Consider the following 13,434-nt stretch of genomic DNA (forward strand, 5'->3'; position numbering starts at 1 on the left):
GAAAACAAAATTAATCGATTCCCCCCTCCCCCCCTCTCCCCCTGATTTTGTAAAAACAAGCTACAGAAATAATTTTTAAACAAACCTGCTTTTTTTTAAATCATCTTGCCTGAGAGTTGACCTAAATTTAGAGCGCAACTAAAAACAAGCTGGGAAAGGTGCTTATAATACAAGATGGTACGGCCTTTGAAAAAATATATAAAAATGTTTGCTGCTAATGGTTTTACACAATGAGTTAGTTTGTGTAACTTCCAATCTATTGAAAATAAATGAAGGGTAAAAAAAAAAGATTCCACAAAATATTTTCCTAAACATATATTCAACATTACATGCTTTTACAAAAACAATTTCCCCTTCCAGGACCGACATAGCACAAAGTTACATGGATTACCCAGCCATAAATTACAGTATTTAAACTAGGTTGGGAGACCTGAACCCAAAACCGTCTTAAATATCATAGAGTCGTGAAGACATCAGGACACCTTATGATGGATTTTAGGTTTTTCCAATATATTTGGACCTATGGATATTTACCATAACAATCCTGGCAAAGCCAATAAAATACATTTTAAAAATTTCTGTCATAGATTCTGTTGTAGTCTGTGGCAGGAAAGGAGATAGGCCCACATTTATTCCCACATAACGTGGCTAAAATCCCACGCAGGCGCAGTCTGTCGCAGGGCAACACAGAGACAAACAACCATTCACACGCACACACCTAAGGACAATTTAGAGAAGTCAATTGACCTAACAGTCATGTTTTTGGACTGTGGGAGGAAGCCGGAGTACCCGGAGAGAACCCACGCATGCACAGGGAGAACATGCAAACTCCATGCAGAAAGACACAGGGTTGGATTTGAACCCAGAACCTTCTTGCTGCACCAGCGCTACCCACTGTGCAGCTATACTTGGGGAGTATTTGTCAGAGCTCAGTGCCGTACTGCCATCTTGCCTCACTGGAAGTTTAGGTATTTTATTTCTTAGTTTAACAGCATCATAACATCAATGAGCTTTTGGGGATCAGAACTGTTCTAAAAATAAGAGCAAACATTATTTCTAAGTTTATCAAGTGGATAAGAGCATGGCAACAACAACAATGCTACTTTGCAACTGTTTCTTGCTCAGACATCGTTCCTTCATGTTACGAGCTCTGGTTCGTTCTACATATCAGTTCTAATTTCTTCAGCACCATGAGTACCACCCATCCTTCTCTTTGCCTTCCCTGTCTGGCCTCTGGTCTGCAGGTAATACTAACTCCTCTTTAAGTCCCCATTTTGTGCCTTGGGTGCTACTAGATCACCCACCACAAGTTCCTGCCATGGCTCCACAGCCATCCTACACCTCTTTTCCTCGAAAAAATAAATAAATAAATAAATAAATAAATAAAATCCCACGCAGGCGGATCACATCAGATGCAGATTAATAGGCCATCATTACTCAGCATTTTAAGAGTTAAAACTCAGAAATTTAGCTTAGATAGATAGATAGATAGATAGATAGATAGATAGATAGATAGATAGATAGATAGATAGATAGATAGATAGATAGATAGATAGATAGATAGATACTTTATTGATCCCTGATAGGGGAAATTCTTCTGCCCGATAAAGATAAAAACATGTCAAATAGGATAAAAACATAAAATTGGATTTAAAAATGTAATTAATAAATAAATTTGATTTATTTATTAACTGCACTATAGTTATTTCTCAGATCACAATACAGAGTACAGCGCGATATAAAATTAAATCCACCCTTAGCCCACTTAAGTGGAGGACATTGAAAAGAACTGTCAATACGTCCGGTTGGCTGTCCAAAACAAATTCACCCCGAACGCAGGAAGCAAGATGCCGTTCCACGTTGAGACGGAAAGAAGACAAAAAGGTCAGGATTCTGACTTTAAATGTACAGCCTTGACTTTTCTTGTTTGATACACACTGTGCGTGAAATGATACAGACATTCTGAAAGATACTGTATGCCCCGGCCTAGTAAAGTGTGAATAGTTTACTATAAGCATGTATAAGTAGGGCTGGACGACAATTCAACAACAATATATATTGATCAATAGACGTATATTGATAATAGAAAAAATGGTCAATAAAAAGTTAAACAGAGTAAAAGTTTTCCTTCCTTTTCCATTCTAGCCATGTAGGTTAATATTACAGTTATTACATCCTCCCAACCAATCACAACGCAGACCCAGGAAGCTCCGCCCCCTTTAAAGAGTTCAGAGAGCACTCGTTCTTGTTTTTGTTTTTCAAAAGCTTGCAGTTTTGGTAAAAAGTCGGTTGAATCTACTTTGAATTCAGTGTTTGTGTGTATCTGTATCTAAAATAAGTCGCTAACAGCATAAAACGGCCAGGGTTGCACTTTAAATATACGTTTTGAAGTTGTTGATAATTATCGATATCGATTCATATGATCTCCATTTTATCAATATGCTTTTTTTTTCTATATCGTCCAGCCCAGGGGTCAGCAACCTTCCTGTCCTGTGAGCCAGCTAAACAAATTTTGTTTAGAGCCACAAAAGTTACAGAGCTTGTTTTTATTTGTTTAAAAATATTTTTTTGTTAAAGATCAACAGTTTTTATTATTTAACCAACAGTATTTTATGTTTAGGTCCCATACGTTTTCTTCAATTGGATATTTGATTTTTATAGCAAACGGCATCAAAACGATGAAAAAGCAAATCGTTTGCAACCTATTGATAAAAAGATATTGGACTTATCTATAGTAAAATATTCTACACACCATTAGTTTATTTCTTTCTGGAAATGTTATGCATATATTGCAGAACTAAATGCATCCTAAAGCTAGCAATTTTAAATTACCTTTACATGTAGAAACATTGCCCAACTTTTTCCCTCCGCATTTTTGGTCTAAGTTTTTAAGAGCCGAAGCTGAAGGTGAAAAGAGCCACAGGTTTTTAAAACCAGCTCAGGTGGACCCCTGGTCCAGCCCTGTGTATAAGCACTGGTTAATCCTCATATCTGTGAAACCCTAACTCCAATTTTCTCCGACTAAAATCTACGTTAAGAAAGAAAAAACAACCTTAAACAGAGGAGGGGGCCTTAGGTTCCAAATCTCAAAAAGTTACAATACAGCTATAGGATTAATTCCGGCCTATCATCTCCTCAATTCTCACCCTCATACGGGTGATCGAAACATCATTCCTTTAAGCCAAGCCAATAACAACCCTAACGACTCCTCGTTACAGAGGAGTGGACCAGTTTTGGTTCAATCTGCTGTCTTAATGGCTTTAACGACCGTCCATTACTAAGGGGTGGACCTGTTTCTGTTGAATTTGCATGTTATCTAAGCCATTACAAGGCCTTTGTTTGGGCAGTAGTATAAAGCTTGTTACTTCACATTACTCCAGACTTTTTGAATTGAGAAAGCTTCCTGGAGAGGAAGCAAAACGTCTTCAACTACAAAAAACAAGTCCAGTTGTTTTGTTCTGTTTTTTACTTTTTTTGGAATGACCATGACCTGGATGACTGAGAATCTTCACCAACTAAAATGCAGGTAAACCGTCTGTTTCCTGTCCTGTGTCGCCATCTAGTGGCCGGTAAGCGGAGTTGCAGGTGGAGGAGCGGCATAAAGAGGGGTGGAGACAGGGGGAGGAAGAAAAAAAAAATCCAAGGGGAAGAAAATTCAAACGCTCTTCCTGGAAACAGTGGAGAACCCGCCACAACTTCACCACATGACATTTCAGAAAGAAAACTGCGACATCCATTTCTCGGAAAAGCGGCGAAGCCACCGCATTTCTCTCTCCCCCCCCCCCCTTTCCTCCCGTTAAAGCCGCCGCATGAACGATCCAAGCAGGACGGCGGCGCCAACCCACCCCCGTTCACCGACTCCTTCTTTTAATCTGCGTATTTATGTGGAGACGTGGGATGGACACGGGCTGATTGCGACATCACCTCCATTCCCGTAAAACTATCCCCCTTCCTTTACCGTAGAAAACATGACATCACTTTCGCTATGCGATGTTAGGATGGAGGAGGGGGGGAATAATCACGCATAAAAAAAAAACAACAACAACGCAGATTCTGCCCAAACTTAACACATGCGTGCATTCAAAGTTGAGTCGTTATTAGTAATTATGTAACCGCATAAAAAAAAAAAAAAAACCTGCAGCCTCTTCAGAGTCCCCCCCCCCCTCCTCCTCTCCCCTTCACCCCCCTTTCCCTCTCCCTCTTTCATTTAAAATGTCAGGAAGACGACGGCGGCTCTGGTAACATTGTTAAAAGGAGACTATCTGGTCAGGATCGGCGCGATTTCTCACCTTTCACACGCGAATCCCGGAATCAGCGGCGAAAAGCAGAGAAGGTTCTGCACAGCAGTGCCTCTCCATGCCCATCCGAAGATGACGCAGCCCCCTAAAAAAAAAAAAAAAAAAACCTTCTCCCCTTCCTCTGTCATAAAAAAAATAATAATAATAAAAAAACACGTACAGATCCCCAAATCCAGCATCGAGACGCAGCTTCAGGTGCAGCGGAGAGATAAAAAAAAACACACACAGCAAACGCGTCTGCATGTGTTGCACCTCTGCATGGTCGTATCGCCTTTTCTGAGTGATCGCTTCCTCCTCTGGGCTGGCAACTGAGATGAATAAACGAGAGCGAGGCAGCGACCACCACCCGTGGACCATCCTCCAGAGGGGTCCGCCGTGCGCGATCCGAGCCGTGGATGGGCACTCCAGCAAGAAATTGCGCAGTTTTTATTCCATTGAAGCAGAGGACCCTTTCCCTCCTGTCCCCCCCTCCTTCTGTCTCTCTTCCACCGCTGAACGCCTCTTTTCTCTTCCTCTTCCCTCCCTCCCTGCCTGCCTGCCTGCCTGCCTGGCAGCCTTCCTCCCTCTCTTGCAGGTCTGGGTTTCTGTGGAGGGTTCTCTCCTCCTCTCCGTCCCTCTGCAGGGAATAAAAGTCCCCTGGTTCACAGCAGCGTGGTGGTCGAGATGGACAACCTGCTGTAAGCTATTGAGGATGCTGGATGAGAAGCCGATCTGCCAGATGCTTGAACAACTTTTCAAGAAACTGGAAAATGGAGCAGTGCTGGGGGAAAGCCCGACAAAGGTCACTGAGGGGTCAGTTGGTTCCCAGGAGGGCTGGAGGTGGCCACTGGCTTCATTCGGCCGGACCATGTTGACCAAGAGACTCTGCAATGAGGAAAACATGCCAGCTATATGTGGTCGTTTTAAAGTTTCGACTGACTTTATAACAGCGTACAGTGGCGCTCCTTGTATAAATGACACCGAAGGGCAAGGGGGTGTCCAGACATGGCTGGGGTGGGGGTGCTACTGATGATCTAGGAGTGGCGTCACACCTGAACAGTACCGTTTGCCTCAGAACTTGGAGATAAGAAGTCGCGGATTGCCTCAAGTCCACCTTTTTTTGCGTTAGTTTCCCTGCTTGTCGGACAGTAGGAAAAAACATGGACGCTCGCACAAAAGCCATTGGTAAACGTACAAATACAATCAATCTGAGCCTCAGAATGCGTTTTAAAGTCACGTTTTGTTGAAGATTAGCTTTTTAGCTCGTCTAGCTACTATCGCCACTCTTGTCAAAAACAAAAACAATGATCATAACGCTGTTCTACATGGTAGTTTTGCTGCATTTCATTTGCGGTCGGAACTTCCGATGGGGAAAAAAATCGACCGTAACGGCCGCTATAGTCGGACTTTTCCTTCGGAAAGTCTGAGAAATTTTTAAGGCAGATTGTCAGATCCAACATGGCAGCTAACAACAGTAAGCTGTGATAAAGCATGTTTATTTTACGAGACACGGTTGCGTCTAAAATCAACGTCACATGTACAACTATGGACCGGACAACTTAAAAGTGCTGTTTGCTTGTGGAAAGTTCAGCTTTAAAAGACGTTAATAAGAGGTACTACGAACAAAACAACAGCTTTCCCGGTCGTTGCCATATTGGAATTATAACTTTTATTTTTGGAATAGTCCCCCGACTATTAACTGGAATGCTTTTTACTCGGGTTTACCTCATTCCCAGCTCCTATTTTTATTTTCCAAACCAAATGGAATGTTTATCCCATCTCATTAACATTAAAAAGTAGTAGCCTACTGACTAAATGTTAAATAAATAATGGAAAACTGATAAAAAACAGTCAAAATATAAAGCTTTACTCTATGCTACTTCGAGTAGTAGCCATCATGAATGCCAAAGTCCGACATGGTTCTTTGGCACAGATTTTCCAACTTGTAATTCCGACATTAGGGGCCATTCCAATTGAAATTGCCGACTCATAGGACAGAATCTCTGACTATTGAGGACAAACGCAGCATTATTATAATGTTGTCATATGTAACTAAGTCCAGGTTTAATCACTTTATTTTACCAACATGTTTCTTCTGACTAGCAGTAAATTAATGTTTTAGAGTGGCACAACCAGAATCCTGACTTTAACCTGATAGAAAGTCTTAGGAAGAAGCTAAACTGAACTCCACTCCACCAGGGCCTGCGACGAATTTGCTTACTTCTTTACTGAGAAAATCATACAGATCAGAGGATCAGTCTGTACATCCACGTCAAGTTCAGAACCAAAGTTGTCTCCGATTAGAACTGATCTTGACAAAATGTCCCAATTCAGCCAAATAAACTGCAAAAGCTTAGAAGAAATCATTCACCTCCTGCTGCCTTGATGTTCTACTCAGAGCTTTCTTTAAGGAAGTTTTGCCTTTCATAACGTCTGAGTTGACTCAGATAATAAACACGTCCCTTCTGTCAGGAGTTTTCAAACCACTGCTGAAAAAGAATAATTTGGACACACTACTTCTGCAGAACTACAGGCCCATCTCAAACCTCCCCTTTGTCAGTAAGATTATTGAAAGAGTTGTGTTTCAACAATTTAACACCTTCTTAAGGAGGAGAGTGGTGGCCTAGTGGTTAGCGCACAGAGCTTCAGTCCCAGAGGTTCTGAGTTGAACTCCCACAAGCTGCCATTCTGGGTCCCTGGGCAAGACCCTTAACCCCCAATTGCTCCCAAAGCGCCGCACAGTGGCAGCCCACTGCTCCCCAAGGGGATGGGTAAAGATGCACAAGTTAATTTCTCCATTGTGAGATCAATAAAGTTAAATTATATTATTATAACCAAGCTACATTGACGTTTTCCTGTCAGGTTTCCGTGCTCACCACAGTACAGAGACTGCCCATGTCAAGGTGTTTAATGACATCCATATAAACGCAGACTGTGGTGGTAAGAAAAGAAAGTCTAAGTCTATTTTTGGACCTCAGTGCAGCATTCAATACTTTCAACCATTTTGCGGCCTAAAAATTCACACACGTAGAGACCAAAACCCATGAAAGTAAGATGAGGAGAAGCAACAAAGATTTAGACTGAAGTTAGTATTTTAATGCATTTCTGACTGGAAGTAATATCACAATTTTGGAGTGCACCGGCCAGAGCCATGACTTTAATCTAATACACAAACTGTGGAGGGAGCTAAAGATTCAGGCGATAGAAAGGGCCGTTTCAACCCTGGAGCTGGTCTCCAATGAGACATATTGTCAAAAAATTGTCAGGTTACAGCTAATTAGCGTACCCCCTTACAGCCTTAAGGAGCGGTGCTTCTGACCCATTCAACGATTTCTTCAACATTCCTCAGAAAACCATTAACCCCCTTTGAAAAAAAGGGAATAAAGGTTGAATGACACTAAAACCATTTTAAATAACCTCTGTTTGTTATAGAATAATATAGTTGACATGTAAATACTGCAAGTTTTAATCTAGAGGCGGTCAAATCCAGTGGTGGACCTCTTAAAACAAAGGACCACCACTGTAAGATCTGTGTCAGGGACCAACTTTAACTTCATTAACCACTGTTACCAAAAGTTAACACAGACTGGATGTACAGTCATCGGAAATAAAAAGTACACCTTCCTCACAATAATTACCAACAGTGCAATAAAACCAATTCATTCAATTCAATCAATCAATCAATCAATCAATCAATCAATCAATCAATCAATCAATCAATCAATCAACTTTTATTTGTAAAGCCCTTTACAACATGAAATGACTAAAGTGATGTAGATAAACTCAACATTATAAAAACAAAGTTAAATTAAAAGTAAATAGTCTCACTATGCTGTGACACAAAATGATCATATAAATCGCAGACAGAGTATCCCTGAATGTCATGCAGTCTGTTTGCTGTTTTTGTTTGGGCTGGCTGGCTGTTTTCCACCGTCTGCTCTGGTCCACTCTGCCAATTAGTGGAGCAGCTTCACCTGCTCCGTTTCTAATTAAATCATGCAAATCTTTTCCGCCTGCGTCGCTGCCTATTTATACCTGTCCCTACCATCCAGTCAGCACCAGATCGTCTCCTTGCCTAGTGTGAGCTGCCGGCCAGCGTTGACATGTTTTCCCTGTGTGGACCTTGTACCCTCCCCTTGCTTGCGTCCGACACTGGTCACGACTTGGACTGTTTTGTAGTTTTGATTATTGCCCGCCCCTTTTTGGACCCATCTGCTGTCTCCTATCACCACTCCTGCCCAGCTCATGGACCCACTGTCTGTGCCCAGCCTGTGTGTCTGGCAGAGCCCAACGGCTGAAAGCATAAACAGCTTCATTTGATTCCATTTGAATGGACTAGTTCATTTTGGGGCCAAAAAATGGAAAATTAAGATAAAATATTTGTAACAACAAATGATTTTGATGTTAAAATTAAATGTGACTTTTAGAACAGATCCCATGCTGTCGTTATTTACTGAATTTAAACTTTTTTAGCAAAAATATTGAAGCTGGGTGTGGAAAAACTAAAAATACAGCCCTGTTTTGGCTCCCAAACCTGCAGACGAGTATCATCGCAGTACTCCATGAGTGAAAGAGATTTTTTTAGACTATAAAACAACCTGACTTGGCCTCTTACAGTGTTGTGAAAACAAAATGTAACAGAAATACAATGACACTGTATTAGAGGAACAGTATTAATACTATGAATGAGTGAAGGAGAATGGGAGGTTTCTGGTGGACCACTGACCCTAAAATCCAAAATGGCCGCCTTGCATTGTAAACAGCGACAGGCGTGGTAAAAACAACTTAAAGGAACGTGTAACTAATTTTATCTTACTAATGCGTTCATTAGTAACAGTCCTCTGTATTAGCGAACAGGCTGCTAGCGTTGAACAGAACAACATGCAGAGGAGCAGGGTTTTAGCTAGCATCGCTAGCAGCGGTTAGCCAGTCATTTAGCATGACAGTGAACCAAGTTATGAACTGAAAACATGGTTAGGTTGGGTGTGATTACATTCTCAGATCCAGGTGAACATTTCCTTTTAGTTGTGCTATTTAGCCAGTTTTTCAGCTAGCAACCCTAACGTGCAATGTCCTTTCATAGACAGACGGTAAGCAGGAAGGAATCTCAGCTAGAAGTGCTCTGTTTATGAATAGTCGGTTGGCCCTAACTACGCCAGGGAACCGGACAATAATCTAAATCACGATGTACTTTACTAGAAACTAAAAAAGGGGAAAATTAAATACTAAAAAAGGGTTACAGTCCAGCTCATTTCAGCTTCAAGTCTCATGTCTGTCACAACTGGGCTGAAGAATAAGCCCATTTGAATTTGAATTCAGGGTCTGCCTCTCTCTACCTCCCACCCACTGGAGACCACCAGAGTGAAATCACACACACCCATAGTTTAAAATGCAAAGTGAGGACCGTGCCTCGACTTCCATTCACTGTCAAGCCTTCCTATGGCCTAACCATAACCTAAACCCACCTTAGACCAGAACAAAGTGAGGACCAAAAACAGTTCCTCACTTTACATCAAAGCCCCCACTTTACTCGTAAAATGAGCAAAAAATGTTCTCGCTCAGCTGCAAGTACAACACACACACACACAGAGCAGGGTTTGATAAAGAGGCTCTTAAAGCCCGAGGAAGTCCATGTTTGGTCTCTTATAGGCCGGACGGTCCTTATTGCTTGTTGAATGTAACCTTGAACTGCTCCCCTCCACCAGCCCCTTCCCCGTTCCCCTCTCTCTCATTACTGGATCATTCTTTCTCCCGGCCTCCCTTTGCTCCAGGGTCCTTCTCTGGTTTTTTATTCTCTCCCTCCCTTTCAGAAGTCTTTCTAGAGGGGAAGTCCGGGCCTTCTCTCTCTCTCACAACGCCGACTGACTGACTCCAAACGTCTTGTCCCGTGAAGCTTCATTAGGATTCATTTGTTCGCCCTCAGTCACTGCCTCCTCCGGTTCTCTCATCCAGCTCCAGAGAGATGCATATGAGCCTTACCTCGTCTTAAAAAGGAGTGTTGTTTGTTTACAACTGTGTTTCAGGTCTCATTGTCTTGAATCTTGGTGCCTCTGAATATAAAAATAACGTCCCGTTAATCAGGGATTTCCCATCTTCTGATCAGAAGTTTCCTTTAATCAAAATGGTTCCTCTGGACCTTTTATCAATTATTTTTAATCCCCGGTAATTGTCAGATGGCATTATTAAGCTTTAGATTTTGTTTACACTTGTTTATTTACACTCCTAGTTGACATTTTTTGTGTCATTCTCATTTACACTCAAGTATTTTATGATGTTTGAAGCCCATAAACATTTTCTGACCAAACCATCTCTTTTTCCAGATGTTTTGAAGGTGGATCCGCCGAACGGTTGGAGTTACGCCCCCAGGCGCGTTCCTTGTTGAGCGGGATGAAAACTACTTGTGAAGACAGGTGGAGGAGTGCGTCGCTAAAGACTTACTTACCAGCAGAGGCTGGAGCCACACAGAGAGGGGGGACGACTAGAGAAACCAGGACACGAACATCGACTAACATCATGCTGTTCTATGGCATTCGTCTGCTTTATTATTCGGAACTTTAACTATTTGGTGAACAACATTAAAATAAGAAAGAGATTAATAACAATGCAAGAGCTTTTAGTGGTCCAGACTCATGAGGAGAGCGGTAACAACGAGTAGTAACAACGACACAGGTACAGGTGCCTACAGAGAGAGGAGGAGACCGCCTGAGCTGAAACATTAAGAGGAAGGAAAAGACCACTAACCATGCGTCTGCTTTAACTTTTTGCTCTCTCTCTTTTTTTCTTCATAGAAGGTATACCTGGTCTGACGTTCTGTTAGCTGAGACATCATCCAGAGAAGACAGATCACCCGCTATTACCATCTAATATATAACAGATTACTAGATCAATGTGTGCTTCTAGGCTTTTTTGTCTCTCTTGTTGTGTCTTCTCTAAGCCACAGTGGGTCGAGGCAGATGACCGTTTACACTGAGCCTGGTTCTGGTTCTGCTGGAGGTTTTTCTTCCCACTGTCGCTTCATGCATGCTCAGTATGAGGGATTGCTGCAAAGCCATGAACAATGCAGACGACTCTCCCTGTGGCTCTACACTTCTCTAGGAGTGAATGCTGCTTGGAGAGACTTTGATGCAATCTACTGGTTCCCTTATATAAGAACATTTTTGACCAATCTGTATAATATGATCCATTCTGTATAATATGATTGAACTTGACTTTGTAAAGTGCCTTGAGATGACATGTTTCATGAATTGGTGCTATACAAATAAAATTGAATTGAATTGAATTACATAAATCTAAACGGTGAAAAAAATGGAAGCAATTCACAGATAACTCACTCTTGGACATCTTCCTGCGGTTTTCCACTGGTTTAAAGTAGATGGTAGGAATTGGCCAGACCATCAGTGTGGGCTCAGCTTCCACCAGACAGGATTTCTTCCTGTCCCAGAAGTTAGCATCAACGCATCGTCGGCATGAAAGTCACGCTCGTTTGGGGCCTTCGTCGAGTCATTTGAACAGTATTTTTCTGAGGTGGTATGATTATACGACAAAAAACGTCAATTAATGCACGTCTTAATCTGTTGTGGCTTCTCTCTAATGCACACAGGGTGAAAAAACGTTCTTCCTGAACCTCCTTTCATGTCTGGGTTTTGGGGTCAGATGGTTGAAAAACGCTGACACAGCAGGATCTTCTCACCAGACAATGACCAAAAAACAGGCTAAAACGTATAAAACAGGCTAAAGTTAAGCTTCTGCGATTTATTAAAAGACCAACAGGTGTATTACACTTATACTCATGATGATTGCATTTATACTTCTGGTTGACACTGCGTGTGAAGGTGCCCCAAAAAACAAGGATAAAATTTACTTATTCAGGTCACAAAATATTAAAAAGGAAACAGGATGAATGAGAAACATAAGAAAAAGTGTAGTAAAGGCCATGGGAGGGGAGGATAAATGCAAAAAAAAGAGAATGAAATATGAAAGAAAAGGAAGGAGCAGGAAAGACGGGGTAGATGGAGACGTTATGTAATTTAAGAGAGGACCAAATATATAGGAAATTTTGACCAATCTGTATAATCTGACCCAATCTGTATAATATGATTGAATTTGACTTTGTAAAGTGCCTTGAGATGACATGTTTCATGAACTGGCGCTATATAAATAAAAAATTTTTATTGAAAAAATAAAATAAAAAATAAGTACCAAAATGATGACATGTTCAGTGAATGAATGCTGTCCGGGAGCAAAGAGCTCAGAAAGGAAAGGAGGTCTGGATGGCAGGTTAAAAGAGATCTTTGTTTTATCCCTGTGGAGGACTTCTGACCCACTCTTTCTGCACCATCGTTTTATTCCTGCCTCTTTAAGGTCCAGGCTTTGACTAGGCCACTCCTCCACTGTCATGGAGATCATCAAGATGGCTTCGGGGGAATATTAGATGAGCATTTGTGGATTTACGCCATTTCAGTCGGTTGTAGTTTTATCCTGATCGCTGCTGTTAAAATAATTTATTCGTATAGTCGTGAGCAAACAGGAGCTGATGGTTCTTTTGCTTTTTGGGTCGGTAGCTGTGCAGGTCTTGGATTCTAGACATGGAGCCCTTCAGCGTTTAGCCTGTGCCTTACTGTGGAAATGGAAACAGTCAGTGGAGGATTTCTGACCCCCTGCCTCCCGAGGAATCTGATGGCATCCGCTGATAGTAGCTTCCTCTTTCTCCCACATCTAGGAAAACCCAGGACTTTGACATGTTGTCTTATTATCTTATTTTTTTTTTTTATTTGTTCTCTCAACCAGCGGGATAACTGGCCATGTTATTGACATGGAATAAAACGACAACAACAGTCGGGGTGACTGAGATGTTTTAAGTCCCCTGATGCTGCTGGTGCAGCCTTCAAGAACCGTTATGTGTGCCGTTATGAATCATTTTGAGCCTGCATTAGTCTTTGAAAGTAGGATTTATTATTTGTTTTGTATGAAATCCGTAGTATATTGGTTTTATTTCACTATTCAAACTGTTCTTGTGTAATTTTCCTATCACAAACACCTCTAACATACTTTTCACTGGGAGTTGAATCTTTTGGATGCGGCATTAGTAGTTGCAGAAGGTTTAGTCAAATTCCTCAGCACGGATTTCAACAACATCTATTAAATAAGAGAAATAATA

The 13,434-nt window shown here is 41.5% G+C and overlaps 1 long non-coding RNA gene across 1 annotated transcript in view; it reads right to left on the reverse strand.

The window, feature by feature from the left end:
• The window catches only part of LOC118565739, a 28,403-nt gene extending 23,642 nt beyond the window's left edge, over positions 1-4,761 (reverse strand). The window contains exon 1 of the long non-coding RNA XR_004932562.1: positions 4,290-4,761. This is a non-coding gene — a long non-coding RNA (uncharacterized LOC118565739). The remainder of the gene's footprint in view (positions 1-4,289) is intronic.
• Between the last annotated feature and the right edge of the window lie 8,673 nt (positions 4,762-13,434).

The sequence above is a fragment of the Fundulus heteroclitus genome, chromosome 14 (assembly GCF_011125445.2).
Source record: "Fundulus heteroclitus isolate FHET01 chromosome 14, MU-UCD_Fhet_4.1, whole genome shotgun sequence".
NCBI classification, from domain to species: domain Eukaryota; kingdom Metazoa; phylum Chordata; class Actinopteri; order Cyprinodontiformes; family Fundulidae; genus Fundulus; species Fundulus heteroclitus.